Source organism: Bombina bombina, chromosome 4 (assembly GCF_027579735.1).
Source record: "Bombina bombina isolate aBomBom1 chromosome 4, aBomBom1.pri, whole genome shotgun sequence".
Lineage (NCBI taxonomy): Eukaryota > Metazoa > Chordata > Amphibia > Anura > Bombinatoridae > Bombina > Bombina bombina.
The window spans coordinates 1,200,285,664-1,200,302,979 of record NC_069502.1 but is presented as its reverse complement, the minus strand read 5'-3'; positions in this window follow the sequence as shown (position 1 = coordinate 1,200,302,979).

Genomic DNA, 17,316 nt, shown 5'->3' with positions numbered 1-17,316 from the left:
CATTAAATGGATATAAAAAACACATTTTTATCTTTCAAGATTCAGATAGAGCATGCAATTTTATAAGGACAGTCTACACCTTAGTCATCTTAAAGTCTTACCTTAAATTAGGTTGCAAATAGCCTCTTGCACCTTTTCTATATCATGCAGCAGAAACAGTTAAAGTCATTTTAGAATGAATATTGTTTCTGGCCACTTTGAAATGACTGCCCAGCTCCACCCACCGATTACATCACGATTGGGGCTGCATATGGTGTCCAATCACAAAAGGCTCACTAGTTGGATTCAACAGCCTGTCAATGCTATTTAGCAGATTGCCTAGATGCAGCCCAGATGTGATGTCATCAATGGGTGGAGCTTGGTAGCCATTTCAAAGTGACCAGAAACAATATTCATTGTAAAATAACTTTTTGTTACAAATTTGCATAAGATGAGGCAAATGTCGTCCCCATGGTTGTACTCTGAATTTGCTTGTAAAAGCATCCCTCAAAGAGGAAATAATTGTGTGTTAAAATAAATGATAAATTATAAACTGAATCTGGGGCAATTGACCTTTTAAACATTCCTGTTTGACCTTAGATATACCCATCTCGTGTGGAATACTAGTGTATGGGGCCGATACATCACCCAAGTGAAATCACATTTCTATTCTAAACCCTCAAACTTCTTGATTACATCAATTGTATCCCTTCAATATGTCTTCGTATTTTTACCAAGAATCATTAAGTACCATTGCTATATAGATGACGACATAATGATTTGGCAGGGACCAAGTGATGAGATCAAAGGGCTGATAGAACATATGAATAACAATGACTATAACTTCAAATTTAACTTCAATCATTCGAATGTAGAAATTGATTTTTTGGATTTAACTATTTAATAATACCAATAATAATAACATATCAGTTAAAAACTTTAGAAAACCTACGGATAGAAATGGTTTACGTAATGCTTGGCGTGGACACCTAAACAGTGGAAAAACATAATTTATGTAAGAACTTACCTGATAAATTCATTTCTTTCATATTAGCAAGAGTCCATGAGCTAGTGACGTATGGGATATACATTCCTACCAGGAGGGGCAAAGTTTCCCAAACCTCAAAATGCCTATAAATACACCCCTCACCACACCCACAAATCAGTTTAATGAATAGCCAAGAAGTGGGGTGATAAGAAAAAAGTGCGAAAGCATAAAAAATAAGGAATTGGAATAATTGTGCTTTATACAAAAAAATCATAACCACCTCAAAAAGGGTGGGCCTCATGGACTCTTGCTAATATGAAAGAAATGAATTTATCAGGTAAGTTCTTACATAAATTATGTTTTCTTTCATGTAATTAGCAAGAGTTCATGAGCTAGTGACGTATGGGATAATGAATACCCAAGATGTGGATCTTCCACGCAAGAGTCACTAGAGAGGGAGGGATAAAATAAAGACAGCCAATTCCGCTGAAAAATAATCCACACCCCAAAACAAAGTTTAAATCTTATAATGAAAAAAACTGAAATTATAAGCAGAAGAATCAAACTGAAACAGCTGCCTGAAGTACTTTTCTACCAAAGACTGCTTCAGAAGAAGAAAACACATCAAAATGGTAGAATTTAGTAAAAGTATGCAAAGAAGACCAAGTTGCTGCTTTGCAAATCTGATCAACCGAAGCTTCATTCCTAAATGCCCAGGAAGTAGAGACTGACCTAGTCGAATGAGCTGTAATCCTTTGAGGCGGAGTTCTACCCAACTCAACATAAGCATGATGAATCAAAGACTTTAACCAAGATGCCAAAGAAATGGCAGAAGCCTTCTGACCTTTCCTAGAACCAGAAAAGATAACAAATAGACTAGAAGTCTTTCGGAAATCTTTAGTAGCTTCAACATAATATTTCAAAGCTCTAACTACATCCAAAGAATGCAACGATCTTTCCTTAGAGTTCTTAGGATTAGGACACAATGAAGGAACCACAATTTCTCTACTAATGTTGTTAGAATTCACAACCTTAGGTAAAAATTTAAATGAAGTTCGCAACACCCCCATATCCTGATGAAAAATCAGAAAAGGAGACTCACAAGAAAGAGCAGATAATTCAGAAACTCTTCTAGCAGAAGAGATGGCCAAAAGAAACAAAACTTTCCAAGAAAGTAATTTAATATCCAGCGAATGCATAGGTTCAAACGGAGGAGCTTGAAGAGCCCCCAGAACCAAATTCAAACTCCAAGGAGGAGAAATTGACTTAATGACAGGTTTTATACGAACCAAAGCCTGTACAAAACAATGAATATCAGGAAGATTAACAATCTTTCTATGAAAAAGAACAGAAAGAGCAGAGATTTATCCTTTCAAGGAACTTGCAGACAAACCTTTATCCAAACCATCCTGAAGAAACTGTAAAATTCTAGGAATTCTAAAAGAATGCCAAGAAAAATGATGAGAAGAACACCAAGAAATGTAAGCCTTCCAGACTCGATAATATATCTTCCTAGATACAGATTTACGAGCCTGTAACATAGTATTAATTACGGAGTCAGAGAAACCTCTATGACTGAGAATCAAGCGTTCAATCTCCATACCTTCAAATTTAAGGATTTGAGATCCTGATGGAAAAAAGGACCTTGCGATAGAAGGTCTGGTCTTAACGGAAGAGTCCACGGTTGGCAAGTAGCCATCCGGACAAGATCCGCATACCAAAACCTGTGAGGCCATGCTGGAGCCACCAGCAGAAAAAACAAGCGCTCCTTTAGAATCTTGGAAATCACTCTTGGAAGAAGAACTAGAGGCGGAAAGATATAGGCAGGATGATACTTCCAAGGAAGTGACAATGCATCCACTGCTTCCGCCTGAGGATCCCTGGATCTGGACAGATACCTGGGAAGCTTCTTGTTTAGATGAGAAGCCATCAGATCTATTTCTGGAAGTCCCCACATTTGAACAATCTGACGAAATACCTCTGGGTGAAGAGACCATTCGCCCGGATGTAATGTTTGGTGACTGAGATAATCCGCTTCCCAATTGTCTATACCTGGGATATGAACCGCATAAATTAGACAGGAGCTGGATTCCGCCCATACAATTATTCGAGATACTTCTTTCATAGCCAGAGGACTGTGAGTCCCTCCTTGATGATTGACATATGCCACGGTTGTGACATTGTCCGTCTGAAAACAAATGAACGACTCTCTCTTTAGAAGAGGCCATGATTGAAGAGCTCTGAAAATCGCACAGAGTTCCAAAATGTTGATTGGTAATCTCGCCTCCTGAGATTCCCAAACCCCTTGTGCTGTCAGAGACCCCCATACAGCTCCCCAACCTGTCAGACTTGCATCTGTTGAGATCACAGTCCAGGTCGGAAGAACAAAAGAAGCCCCCTGAACTAAACGATGGTGGTCTGTCCACCACGTCAGAGAGTGTCGTACAATCGGTTTTAAAGATATTAATTGTGATATCTTTGTATAATCCCTGCACCACTGGTTCAGCATACAGAGCTGAAGAGGTCGCATGTGAAAACGAGCAAAGGGGATCGCGTCCAATGCAGCAGTCATAAGACCTAGAATTTCCATGCATAAGGCTACCGAAGGGAATGATTGAGACTGAAGGTTTCGACAAGCTGAAACCAATTTCAGACGTCTCTTGTCCGTCAACGACAGAGTCATGGACACTGAATCTATCTGGAAACCTAAAAAGGTTACCCTTGTCTGAGGAATCAACGAACTCTTTGGTAAATTGATCCTCCAACCATGTTCTCGAAGAAACGATACAAGTCGATTCGTATGAGATTCTGCTAAATGTGAAGACTGAGCAAGTACCAAGATATCGTCCAAAAAAGGAAATACCACAATACCCTGTTCTCTGATTACAGATAGAAGGGCACCGAGAACCTTTGTAAAAATCCTTGGAGCTGTTGCTAGGCCAAATGGCAGAGCCACAAACTGGTAATGCTTGTCTAGAAAAGAGAATCTCAGAAACTGATAGTGATCTGGATGAATCGGAATATGCAGATATGCATCTTGTAAATCTATTGTGGACATATAATGCCCTTGCTGAACAAAAGGCAGAATAGTCCTTATAGTTACCATTTTGAATGTTGGTATCCTTACATAACGATTCAATAGTTTTAAATCCAGAACTGGTCTGAAGGAATTCTCCTTCTTTGGTACAATGAAGAAATTTGAGTAAAACCCCAGCCCCTGTTCCAAAACTGGAACTGGCACAATTACTCCAGCCAACTCTAGATCTGAAACACATTTCAGAAATGCTTGAGCCTTCACTGGATTTATTGGGACACGGGAAAGAAAAAACATAATTTATGTAAGAACTTACCTAATAAATTCATTTCTTTCATATTAGCAAGAGTCCATGAGCTAGTGACGTATGGGATATACATTCCTACCAGGAGGGGCAAAGTTTCCCAAACCTCAAAATGCCTATAAATACACCCCTCACCACACCCACAAATCAGTTTAACGCATAGCCAAGAAGTGGGGTGATAAGACAAAAGTGCGAAAGCATAAAAAATAAGGAATTGGAATAATTGTGCTTTATACAAAAAAATCATAACCACCACAAAAAAGGGTGGGCCTCATGGACTCTTGCTAATATGAAAGAAATGAATTTATCAGGTAAGTTCTTACATAAATTATGTTTTCTTTCATGTAATTAGCAAGAGTCCATGAGCTAGTGACGTATGGGATAATGAATACCCAAGATGTGGATCTTCCACGCAAGAGTCACTAGAGAGGGAGGGATAAAATAAAGACAGCCAATTCCGCTGAAAATAATCCACACCCAAAATAAAGTTTCAATCTTATAATGAAAAAAACTGAAATTATAAGCAGAAGAATCAAACTGAAACAGCTGCCTGAAGTACTTTTCTACCAAAAACTGCTTCAGAATAAGAAAACACATCAAAATGGTAGAATTTAGTAAAAGTATGCAAAGAAGACCAAGTTGCTGCTTTGCAAATCTGATCAACCGAAGCTTCATTCCTAAACGCCCAGGAAGTAGAAACTGACCTAGTAGAATGAGCTGTAATCCTTTGAGGCGGAGTTTTACCCGACTCGACATAAGCATGATGAATCAAAGACTTTAACCAAGACGCCAAAGAAATGGCAGAGGCCTTCTGACCTTTCCTAGAACCGGAAAAGATAACAAATAGACTAGAAGTCTTTCGGAAATTTTTAGTAGCTTCAACATAATATTTCAAAGCTCTAACTACATCCAAAGAATGCAACGATCTTTCCTTAGAATTTTTAGGATTAGGACACAATGAAGGAACCACAATTTCTCTACTAATGTTGTTAGAATTCACAACCTTAGGTAAAAATTTAAAAGAAGTTCGCAACACCGCCTTATCCTGATGAAAAATCAGAAACGGAGACTCACAAGAAAGAGCAGATAAATCAGAAACTCTTCTAGCAGAAGAGATGGCCAAAAGAAACAAAACTTTCCAAGAAAGTAATTTAATGTCCAGCGAATGCATAGGTTCAAACGGAGGAGCTTGAAGAGCCCCCAGAACCAAATTCAAACTCCAAGGAGGAGAAATTGACTTAACAGGTTTTATACGAACCAAAGCTTGTACAAAACAATGAATATCAGGAAGATTAACAATCTTTCTATGAAAAAGAACAGAAAGAGCAGAGATTTATCCTTTCAAGGAACTTGCAGACAAACCTTTATCCAAACCATCCTGAAGAAACTGTAAAATTCTAGGAATTCTAAAAGAATGCCAAGAAAAATGATGAGAAGAACACCAAGAAATGTAAGCCTTCCAGACTCGATAATATATCTTCCTAGATACAGATTTACGAGCCTGTAACATAGTATTAATTACAGAGTCAGAGAAACCTCTATGACTGAGAATCAAGCGTTCAATCTCCATACCTTCAAATTTAAGGATTTGAGATCCTGATGGAAAAAAGGACCTTGCGATAGAAGGTCTGGTCTTAACGGAAGAGTCCACGGTTGGCAAGTAGCCATCCGGACAAGATCCACATACCAAAACCTGTGAGGCCATGCTGGAGCCACCAGCAGAACAAACGAGCGCTCCTTTAGAATCTTGGAAATCACTCTTGGAAGAAGAACTAGAGGCGGAAAGATATAGGCAGGATGATACTTCCAAGGAAGTGACAATGCATCCACTGCTTCCGCCTGAGGATCCCTGGATCTGGACAGATACCTGGGAAGCTTCTTGTTTAGATGAGAAGCCATCAGATCTATTTCTGGAAGTCCCCACATTTGAACAATCTGACGAAATACCTCTGGGTGAAGAGACCATTCGCCCGGATGTAATGTTTGGTGACTGAGATAATCCGCTTCCCAATTGTCTATACCTGGGATATGAACCGCATAAATTAGACAGGAGCTGGATTCCGCCCATACAAGTATTCGAGATACTTCTTTCATAGCCAGAGGACTGTGAGTCCCTCCTTGATGATTGACATATGCCACGGTTGTGACATTGTCCGTCTGAAAACAAATGAACGACTCTCTCTTTAGAAGAGGCCATGATTGAAGAGCTCTGAAAATCGCACAGAGTTCCAAAATGTTGATTGGTAATCTCGCCTCCTGAGATTCCCAAACCCCTTGTGCTGTCAGAGACCCCCATACAGCTCCCCAACCTGTCAGACTTGCATCTGTTGAGATCACAGTCCAGGTCGGAAGAACAAAAGAAGCCCCCTGAACTAAACGATGGTGGTCTGTCCACCACGTCAGAGAGTGTCGTACAATCGGTTTTAAAGATATTAATTGTGATATCTTTGTATAATCCCTGCACCACTGGTTCAGCATACAGAGCTGAAGAGGTCGCATGTGAAAACGAGCAAAGGGGATCGCGTCCAATGCAGCAGTCATAAGACCTAGAATTTCCATGCATAAGGCTACCGAAGGGAATGATTGAGACTGAAGGTTTCGACAAGCTGAAACCAATTTCAGACGTCTCTTGTCCGTCAACGACAGAGTCATGGACACTGAATCTATCTGGAAACCTAAAAAGGTTACCCTTGTCTGAGGAATCAACGAACTCTTTGGTAAATTGATCCTCCAACCATGTTCTCGAAGAAACGATACAAGTCGATTCGTATGAGATTCTGCTAAATGTGAAGACTGAGCAAGTACCAAGATATCGTCCAAAAAAGGAAATACCACAATACCCTGTTCTCTGATTACAGATAGAAGGGCACCGAGAACCTTTGTAAAAATCCTTGGAGCTGTTGCTAGGCCAAATGGCAGAGCCACAAACTGGTAATGCTTGTCTAGAAAAGAGAATCTCAGAAACTGATAGTGATCTGGATGAATCGGAATATGCAGATATGCATCTTGTAAATCTATTGTGGACATATAATGCCCTTGCTGAACAAAAGGCAGAATAGTCCTTATAGTTACCATTTTGAATGTTGGTATCCTTACATAACGATTCAATAGTTTTAAATCCAGAACTGGTCTGAAGGAATTCTCCTTCTTTGGTACAATGAAGAAATTTGAGTAAAACCCCAGCCCCTGTTCCAAAACTGGAACTGGCACAATTACTCCAGCCAACTCTAGATCTGAAACACATTTCAGAAATGCTTGAGCCTTCACTGGATTTATTGGGACACGGGAAAGAAAAAACATAATTTATGTAAGAACTTACCTAATAAATTCATTTCTTTCATATTAGCAAGAGTCCATGAGCTAGTGACGTATGGGATATACATTCCTACCAGGAGGGGCAAAGTTTCCCAAACCTCAAAATGCCTATAAATACACCCCTCACCACACCCACAAATCAGTTTAACGCATAGCCAAGAAGTGGGGTGATAAGACAAAAGTGCGAAAGCATAAAAAATAAGGAATTGGAATAATTGTGCTTTATACAAAAAAATCATAACCACCACAAAAAAGGGTGGGCCTCATGGACTCTTGCTAATATGAAAGAAATGAATTTATCAGGTAAGTTCTTACATAAATTATGTTTTCTTTCATGTAATTAGCAAGAGTCCATGAGCTAGTGACGTATGGGATAATGAATACCCAAGATGTGGATCTTCCACGCAAGAGTCACTAGAGAGGGAGGGATAAAATAAAGACAGCCAATTCCGCTGAAAATAATCCACACCCAAAATAAAGTTTCAATCTTATAATGAAAAAAACTGAAATTATAAGCAGAAGAATCAAACTGAAACAGCTGCCTGAAGTACTTTTCTACCAAAAACTGCTTCAGAATAAGAAAACACATCAAAATGGTAGAATTTAGTAAAAGTATGCAAAGAAGACCAAGTTGCTGCTTTGCAAATCTGATCAACCGAAGCTTCATTCCTAAACGCCCAGGAAGTAGAAACTGACCTAGTAGAATGAGCTGTAATCCTTTGAGGCGGAGTTTTACCCGACTCGACATAAGCATGATGAATCAAAGACTTTAACCAAGACGCCAAAGAAATGGCAGAGGCCTTCTGACCTTTCCTAGAACCGGAAAAGATAACAAATAGACTAGAAGTCTTTCGGAAATTTTTAGTAGCTTCAACATAATATTTCAAAGCTCTAACTACATCCAAAGAATGCAACGATCTTTCCTTAGAATTCTTAGGATTAGGACACAATGAAGGAACCACAATTTCTCTACTAATGTTGTTAGAATTCACAACCTTAGGTAAAAATTTAAAAGAAGTTCGCAACACCGCCTTATCCTGATGAAAAATCAGAAACGGAGACTCACAAGAAAGAGCAGATAAATCAGAAACTCTTCTAGCAGAAGAGATGGCCAAAAGAAACAAAACTTTCCAAGAAAGTAATTTAATGTCCAGCGAATGCATAGGTTCAAACGGAGGAGCTTGAAGAGCCCCCAGAACCAAATTCAAACTCCAAGGAGGAGAAATTGACTTAACAGGTTTTATACGAACCAAAGCTTGTACAAAACAATGAATATCAGGAAGACTAGCAATCTTTCTGTGAAAAAGAACAGAAAGAGCAGAGATTTGTCCTTTCAAGGAACTTGCAGACAAACCTTTATCCAAACCATCCTGAAGAAACTGTAAAATTCTAGGAATTCTAAAAGAATGCCAAGAAAAAAGATGAGAAAAACACCAAGAAATGTAAATCTTCCAGACTCGATAATATATCTTCCTAGATACAGATTTACGAGCCTGTAACATAGTATTAATCAGAGAGTCAGAGGAACCTCTATGACTGAGAATCAAGCGTTCAATCTCCATACCTTCAAATTTAAGGATTTGAGATCCTGATGGAAAAAAGGACCTTGTGAAAGAAGGTCTGGTCTTAACGGAAGAGTCCACGGTTGGCAAGTGGCCATCCGGACAAGATCTGCATACCAAAACCTGTGAGGCCATGCTGGAGCCACCAGCAGAACAAACGAGCACTCCTTTAGAATCTTGGAAATTACTCTTGGAAGAAGAACTAGAGGCTTAAAGATATAGGCAGGATGATACTTCCAAGGAAGTGACAATGCATCCACTGCCTCCGCCTGAGGATCCCTGGATCTGGACAGATACCTGGGAAGCTTCTTGTTTAGATGAGAAGCCATCAGATCTATTTCTGGAAGTCCCCACATTTGAATAATCTGAATAAATACCTCTGGGTGAAGAGACCATTCGCCCGGATGTAACGTTTGGCGACTAAGATAATCCGCTTCCCAATTGTCTATACCTGGGATATGAACCGCAGAAATTAGACAGGAGCTGGATTCCGCCCATACCAGAATTCAAGATACTTCTTTCATAGCCATAGGACTGTAAGTCCCTCCTTGATGATTGACATATGCCACAGTTGTGACATTGTCCGTCTGAAAACAAATAAACGACTCTCTCTTAAGAAGAGGCCATGACTGAAGAGCTCTGAAAATTGCACGGAGTTCCAAAATATTGATTGGTAAGCTCACCTCCTGAGATTCCCAAACCCCTTGTGCTGTCAGAGACCCCCAAACAGCTCCCCAACCTGTCAGACTTGCATCTGTTGAAATCACAGTCCAGGTTGGAAGAACAAAAGAAGCCCCCTGAACTAAACGACGGAGGTCTGTCCACCACGTCAGAGAGTGTCGTACAATCGGTTTTAAAGATATTAATTGAGATATCTTTGTATAATCCCTGCACCACTGGTTCAGCATACAGAGCTGAAGAGGTCGCATGTGAAAACGAGCAAAGGGGACCGCGTCCAATGCAGCAGTCAAGACCTAGAATTTCCATGCATAAGGCTACCGAAGGGAAAGATTGAGACTGAAGGTTTCGACAAGCTGAAACCAATTTCAGACGTCTCTTGTCAGTTAGAGACAGAGTCAAGGACACTGAATCTATCAGGAAACCTAAAAAGGTTACCCTTGTCTGAGGAATCAACAAACTTTTTGGTCAATTGATCCTCCAACCATGTTCTAGAAGAAACAACACTCATAAAAGACTGGAAAGGTTCTTTCTAGTGAAAATGAGCAAAGGGAATTGAATCCAATGCTGTGGCCATAAGACCTAAACTTCTATGCATATGTAGCAACTGAAGTAAATAATAGAGACTAAAGGTACCGACAGACGGAACCCAATAGAATTATCCCTTGTCTGATAGAGACAAAGACAGTGACACAAACTATCTGGAAACCTAAAAAAGGTGACCCTTGTGTGAGGAATCAAGAGCTTTCGAAAAAAAGATCCTCTAACTATGTCCTGAAGGGCAAGTGAATCATATGAGATTCCGCATCCTCAGAAAATAATCTGAATGAAAACAGAAAAATGAAAATATGCATTTATTGTATCTAATGAAAACAAATAATGCTATCAATGACCATAAAAAGGCAAAATAGTATGAATAAAACTCCAAACCCGGTTCCTAAAAAAGGAACTGGAAGAAATACCCCAGAAGATTCCAGGTCTGAGCAGCGCTTGAACCCCATGGGTGCCCAGCCATGCTTCAACAGTACCCAAAATATATAGGACAGAAACACACTAAAAGAAAGTGTTAGCCTAACTGGAATAAAATCAAAGAAATTTGGACAAAATAGAACCAAATAAATTTCAAAGAAGTCTTAACCTGCCCTTTACCAGCCAAGCTGGAATACGGCACGTACATCGCAATATTAGGGAGCTGATTTCGAACCCCAATTATAAACATGTTACTTGGGAAAGAACTCAGGAATTTGTTCCTTAATAAGAACAACCAAACTAGTTTAACCCCTTAAGGACCAGCGACGTACCCTGTATGTCACTGGCCTTTTTTTGGGACTTAATTGTTTTATAGCGCGGTCTTGCCACCAGCGTTGAGACTGCTCTAATCCACAAAGCCTGCTGGAGGGAGTGCATTAATAGCGTGTTCTTTCTAGACTTGTGCTATTATGTCCTGAAAAAACCCTTAACGACCAGTGACATACAGGGTACATTGTGGTCATTAAGGGGATAAGCTTAAAGTTTTAGTCTTAGAACTCAATCTTGAAGCCCAGAGTAACAGTTAAGAATTGAAACCAATTATAAAACAAATAATTGATTATCTTAGAACAAAAGAAATATGGATTTTTTTTTTTTTTTTTTAAATCACAAAATTCTTCTAGCTAAAATAGCTAAAGACATAGATTAACCCTCATTTGCGAAAATATTCAATAAAATGAAGACACATATGAAATTATTAGCATGATAGACCAGTTAAAGGAACAGTCAATACAGTGGACTTGCATCAATAAATGCAAAACAACAAGACAAATGCAACAGCACCTAGTCTAGTAAATGTTGTCCTTTAAGAATGCTAAAATAAATCATAATCTGATACTTGATCTTAAAGTAAACAGAACAAAAATGAAGCAATTGCAACATCCAAATAAATCACAGGACCAAGAAAAGTACCTGAAACTAAATAATTTTCCATAAATAAGATACAACCATCTAAAGGAAAATAAATACTATTTTGCTATAGAAACAATAGCATAATTAGTAGGAGTAGAGATAGCCCCAATAAATTGGAGAACCCTCCAAATTGAATTTAACTGCTGGCAAAGAATATAGTTTAAAACCTTAGAAGAAGGAATAAAAGAAAATTCTCAGCCTATTCCATTCCCTAGTATGAGGAATTGGAAAGAAAACTTCTGAAAACACAGAAGAATAAATAAGCAGAAATAGTGTCAGCTAGTCTTAAATAACTAGTTACCTTAATATCCAAAATAATCAACACCTTTTCAACAAAGAACAAATGTACTTTAATAAAGAAATAATAAAAAAGTAGATTTGTTAGTGTCAATATCTGAAGAAGAAAATTCTGAAAGAGAAAAAACATCATCAGAGAAGGATAAAACAGTATGTTGTTGGTCATTTGAAACTTAAATAATTAAAAAAGAAGTGAAAGAGACCTAAAAATTTTATTAGAAGGCACGAAGTCAGACAAAGCCTTTAAAATAGAATCAGAAAAATATTTCTTATAAATCTTTTAAATATTTCTTGTACATAAGATGTAAGAATGGCAATAAAGCATAAATACTAATGGATTCTGCATGTAAAAGTATATCATAATAACTTATTACAAACCATAGCTAAAGATAAACATTTATAACATTTAAAATAAATGAACTTAGCTTTGGTAGAACTGAACTCAGTTAAGCGTTTTTCCAGAAGTAGCTTTTGATCCAGGGTCAATCTGAGACATCTTGCAATATGTAATAGAAAAAACAACATATAAAGCAAAATTGATCAAATTCCTTAAATGACAGTTTCAGGAATGGGAAAAAAATGCCAATGAACAAGCTTCTAGCAACCAGAAACAATAAACAATGAGACTTAAATAATGTGGAGACAATAATGACGCCCATATTTTTTAGCGCCAAAAAAGACGCCCACATTATTTGGCGCCTAAATGCTTTTAGCGCCAAAAATGACGCCACATCCGGTAACGCTGACACTTTTGGTGCAAAAACGTCAAAAATTACGCAACTTCCGGTGACAAGTACGACGCCAAAAAAGTCCGCGCCAAGAATGACGCAATAAAATGAAGCATTTTCAGCCCCCGCGAGCCTAACAGCCCACAGAGAAAAAAGTCAAATTTTAAGTTAAGAAAAATTGATTATTCATATGCATTATCCCAAATAATGAAACTGACTGTCTGAAATAAGGAATATTGAACATCCTGAATCAAGGCAAATAAATGTTTAAACACAAATATTTAGAACTTTATATAAAAGCACCCAACCATAGCTTAGAGTGTCACAAAAATAAGATTTACTTACGCCAGGACACTCATCTACATGTAGTAGAAAGCCAAACCAGTACTGAAACGAGAATCAGTAGAGGTAATGGTATATAAGAGTATATCGTCGATCTGAAAAGGGAGGTAAGAGATGAATTTCTACGACCGATAACAGAGAACCTATGAAATAGACCCCGTAGAAGGAGATCATTGAATTCAAATAGGCAATACTCTCTTCACATCCCTCTGACATTCACTGCACGCTGAGAGGAAAACCGGGCTCCAACCTGCTGCGGAGCGCATATCAACGTAGAATCTAGCACAAACTTACTTCACCACCTCCACGGGAGGCAAAGTTTGTAAAACTGATTTGTGGGTGTGGTGAGGGGTGTATTTATAGGCATTTTGAGGTTTGGGAAACTTTGCCCCTCCTGGTAGGAATGTATATCCCATACGTCCCTAGCTCATGGACTCTTGCTAATTATATGAAAGAAAATCTTCTTGCAGGAGGCCTTATCTTGAAGCCTATTCTGTACCCTTGTGAAACAATATTCTGAATCCAAAGATTGTGAATCGAATTGATCCAAATTTCTTTGAAAAATCGTAATCTGCCCCCTACCAGCTGGGCTGGAATGAGGGCCGCACCTTCATGTGGACTTGGGAGCTGGCTTTGGCTTTCTAAAAGGCTTGGATTTATTCCAGACTGGAGATGGTTTCCAAACTGATACCGCTCCTGTAGGGGAAGGATCAGGCTTTTGTTCCTTATTGTGACGAAAGGAACGAAAACGATTAGCAGACCTAAATTTACCTTTAGATTTTTTATCCTGAGGTAAAAAAGTTCCTTTCCCCCCAGTAACAGTTGAAATAATAGAATCCAACTGTGAACCAAACAATTTATTACCCTGGAAAGAAAGGGAAAGCAAAGTTGACTTAGAAGACATATCAGCATTCCAAGTTTTAAGCCGTAAAGCTCTTCTAGCTAAAATAGCTAAAGACATATACCTGACATCAACCCTAATGATATCAAAGATGGCATCACAAATAAAGTTATTAGCATGTTGAAGAAGATTAACAATGCTATGAGTATTATGATCTGTTACTTGTTGTGCTAAGGCTTCCAACCAGAAAGTTGAAGCTGCAGCAACATCAGCCAAAGATATAGCAGGTCTAAGAAGATTACCTGAACACAGATAAGCTTTTCTTAGAAAGGACTCAATTTTCCTATCTAGAGGATCCTTAAACGAAGTACCATCTGACGTAGGAATAGTAGTACGTTTAGCAAGGGTAGAAATAGCCCCATCAACTTTAGGGATCTTGTCCCAAAATTCTAATCTGTCAGACGGCACAGGATATAATTGCTTAAAACGTTTAGAAGGAGTAAATGAATTACCCAAATTATCCCATTCTTTGGAAATTACTGCAGAAATAGCATCAGGGACAGGAAAAACTTCTGGAATAACTACAGGAGTTTTAAAAACCTTATTTAAACGTTTAGATTTAGTATCAAGAGGACCAGAATCCTCTATTTCTAAAGCAATTAGGACTTCTTTAAGTAAAGAACGAATAAATTCCATTTTAAATAAATATGAAGATTTATCAGCATCAACCTCTGAGACAGAATCCTCTGAACCAGAGGAATCATCAGAATCAGAATGATGATGTTCAGTTAAAAATTCATCTGTAGGGAGAGAAGTTTTAAAAGATTTTTTACGTTTACTAGAAGGAGAAATAACAGACATAGCCTTCTTTATGGATTCAGAAACAAAATCTCTTATATTATCAGGAACATTCTGCACCTTAGATGTTGAAGGAACTGCAACAGGCAATGGTACTTTACTAAAGGAAATATTATCTGCTTTAACAAGTTTGTCATGACAATCAATACAAACAACAGCTGGAGGAATAGCTACCAAAAGTTTACAGCAGATACACTTAGCTTTGGTAGATTCAGCACTTGACAGCGATTTTCCTGTAGTATCTTCTGACTCAGATGCAACGTGAGACATCTTGCAATATGTAAGAGAAAAAACAACATATATATAAAGCAAAATTGATCAAATTCCTTAAATGACAGTTTCAGGAATGGGAAAAAATGCCAAAGAACAAACTTCTAGCAACCAGAAGCAATAAAAAATGAGACTTAAATAATGTGGAGACAAAAAGTGACGCCCATATTTTTTCGCGCCAAATAAGACGCCCACATTATTTGGCGCCTAAATGCTTTTTGGCGCCAAAAATGACGCCACATCCGGAACGCCGACATTTTTGGCGCAAAATAACGTCAAAAAATGACGCAACTTCCGGCGACACGTATGACGCCGGAAACGGAAATAGAATTTTTGCGCCAAAAAAGTCCGCGCCAAGAATGACGCAATAAAATGAAGCATTTTCAGCCCCCGCGAGCCTAACAGCCCACAGGGAAAAAGTCAAATTTTAAGGTAAGAAAAAATGTTAAATTAAAATGCATTATCCCAAATATGAAACTGACTGTCTGAAAATAAGGAAAGTTGAACATTCTGAGTCAAGGCAAATAAATGTTTGAATACATATATTTAGAACTTTATAAACAAAGTGCCCAACCATAGCTAGGAGTGTCACAGAAAATAAGACTTGCTTACCCCAGGACACTCATCTACATATAGTAGATAGCCAAACCAGTACTGAAACGAGAATCAGTAGAGGTAATGGTATATATAAGAGTATATCGTCGATCTGAAAAGGGAGGTAAGAGATGAATCTCTACGACCGATAACAGAGAACCTATGAAATAGACCCCTTAGAAGGAGATCATTGCATTCAAATAGGCAATACTCTCCTCACATCCCTCTGACATTCACTGCACGCTGAGAGGAAAACCGGGCTCCAACTTGCTGCGGAGCGCATATCAACGTAGAATCTAGCACAAACTTACTTCACCACCTCCATCGGAGGCAAAGTTTGTAAAACTGAATTGTGGGTGTGGTGAGGGGTGTATTTATAGGCATTTTGAGGTTTGGGAAACTTTGCCCCTCCTGGTAGGAATGTATATCCCATACGTCACTAGCTCATGGACTCTTGCTAATTACATGAAAGAAAATGCCAATGAACAAGCTTCTAGCAACCAGAAGCAAATAAACAATGAGACTTAAATAATGTGGAGACAATAATGACGCCCACATTTTTTAGCGCCAAAAAAAAAAAGACGCCCACATTATTTGGCGCCTAAATGCTTTAAGCGCCAAAAATGACGCCACATCCGGTGACGCCGACATTTTTGGCGCAAAAACGTCAAAAAAATGACGCAACTTCCGGCGACAAGTATGACGCCGGAAATGACAAAGAAAATTTTGGGCCAATAAAGTCCGCGCCAAAAATGACGCAATAAAAAGAAGCATTTTCAGCCCCCGCGAGCCTAACAGCCCACAGGAAAAAAAGTCAAATTTTAAGGTAAGAAAAATTGATTATTCATATGCATTATCCCAAATAATGAAACTGACTGTCTGAAATAAGGAATGTTGAACATCCTGAATCAAGGCAAATAAATGTTTAAACACATATATTTAGAACTTTATATAAAAGTGCCCAACCATAGCTTAGAGTGTCACAAAAATAAGACTTACTTACCCCAGGACACTCATCTACATGTAGTAGAAAGCCAAACCAGTACTGAAACGTGAATCAGTAGATGTAATGGTATATATAAGAGTATATCGTCGATCTGAAAAGGGAAGTAAGAGATGAATCTCTACGACCAATAACAGAGAACCTATGAAATAGACCCAGTAGAAGGAGATAATTGAATTCAAATAGGCAATACTCTCTTCACATCCCTCTGACATTCACTGCACACTGAGAGGAAAACCGGGCTCCAGCCTGCTGCGAAGCGCATATCAACGAAAAATCTAGCACAAACTTACTTCACCACCTCCATGGGAGGCAAAGTTTGTAAAACTGATTTGTGGGTGTGGTGAGGGATGTATTTATAGGCATTTTGAGGTTTGGGAAACTTTGCCCCTCCTGGTAGGAATGTATATCCCATACGTCACTAGCTCATGGACTCTTGCTAATTACATGAAAGAAACAAAATTTATGCTTACTAGATAAATTCCTTTCTTTCCTGGCAGGGAGTCTACAACTTCATTCCTTACTGTTGGGAAATACAACACCTGGCCAAAGACACCCCAGCCAAAGACTTAAATATCCCTC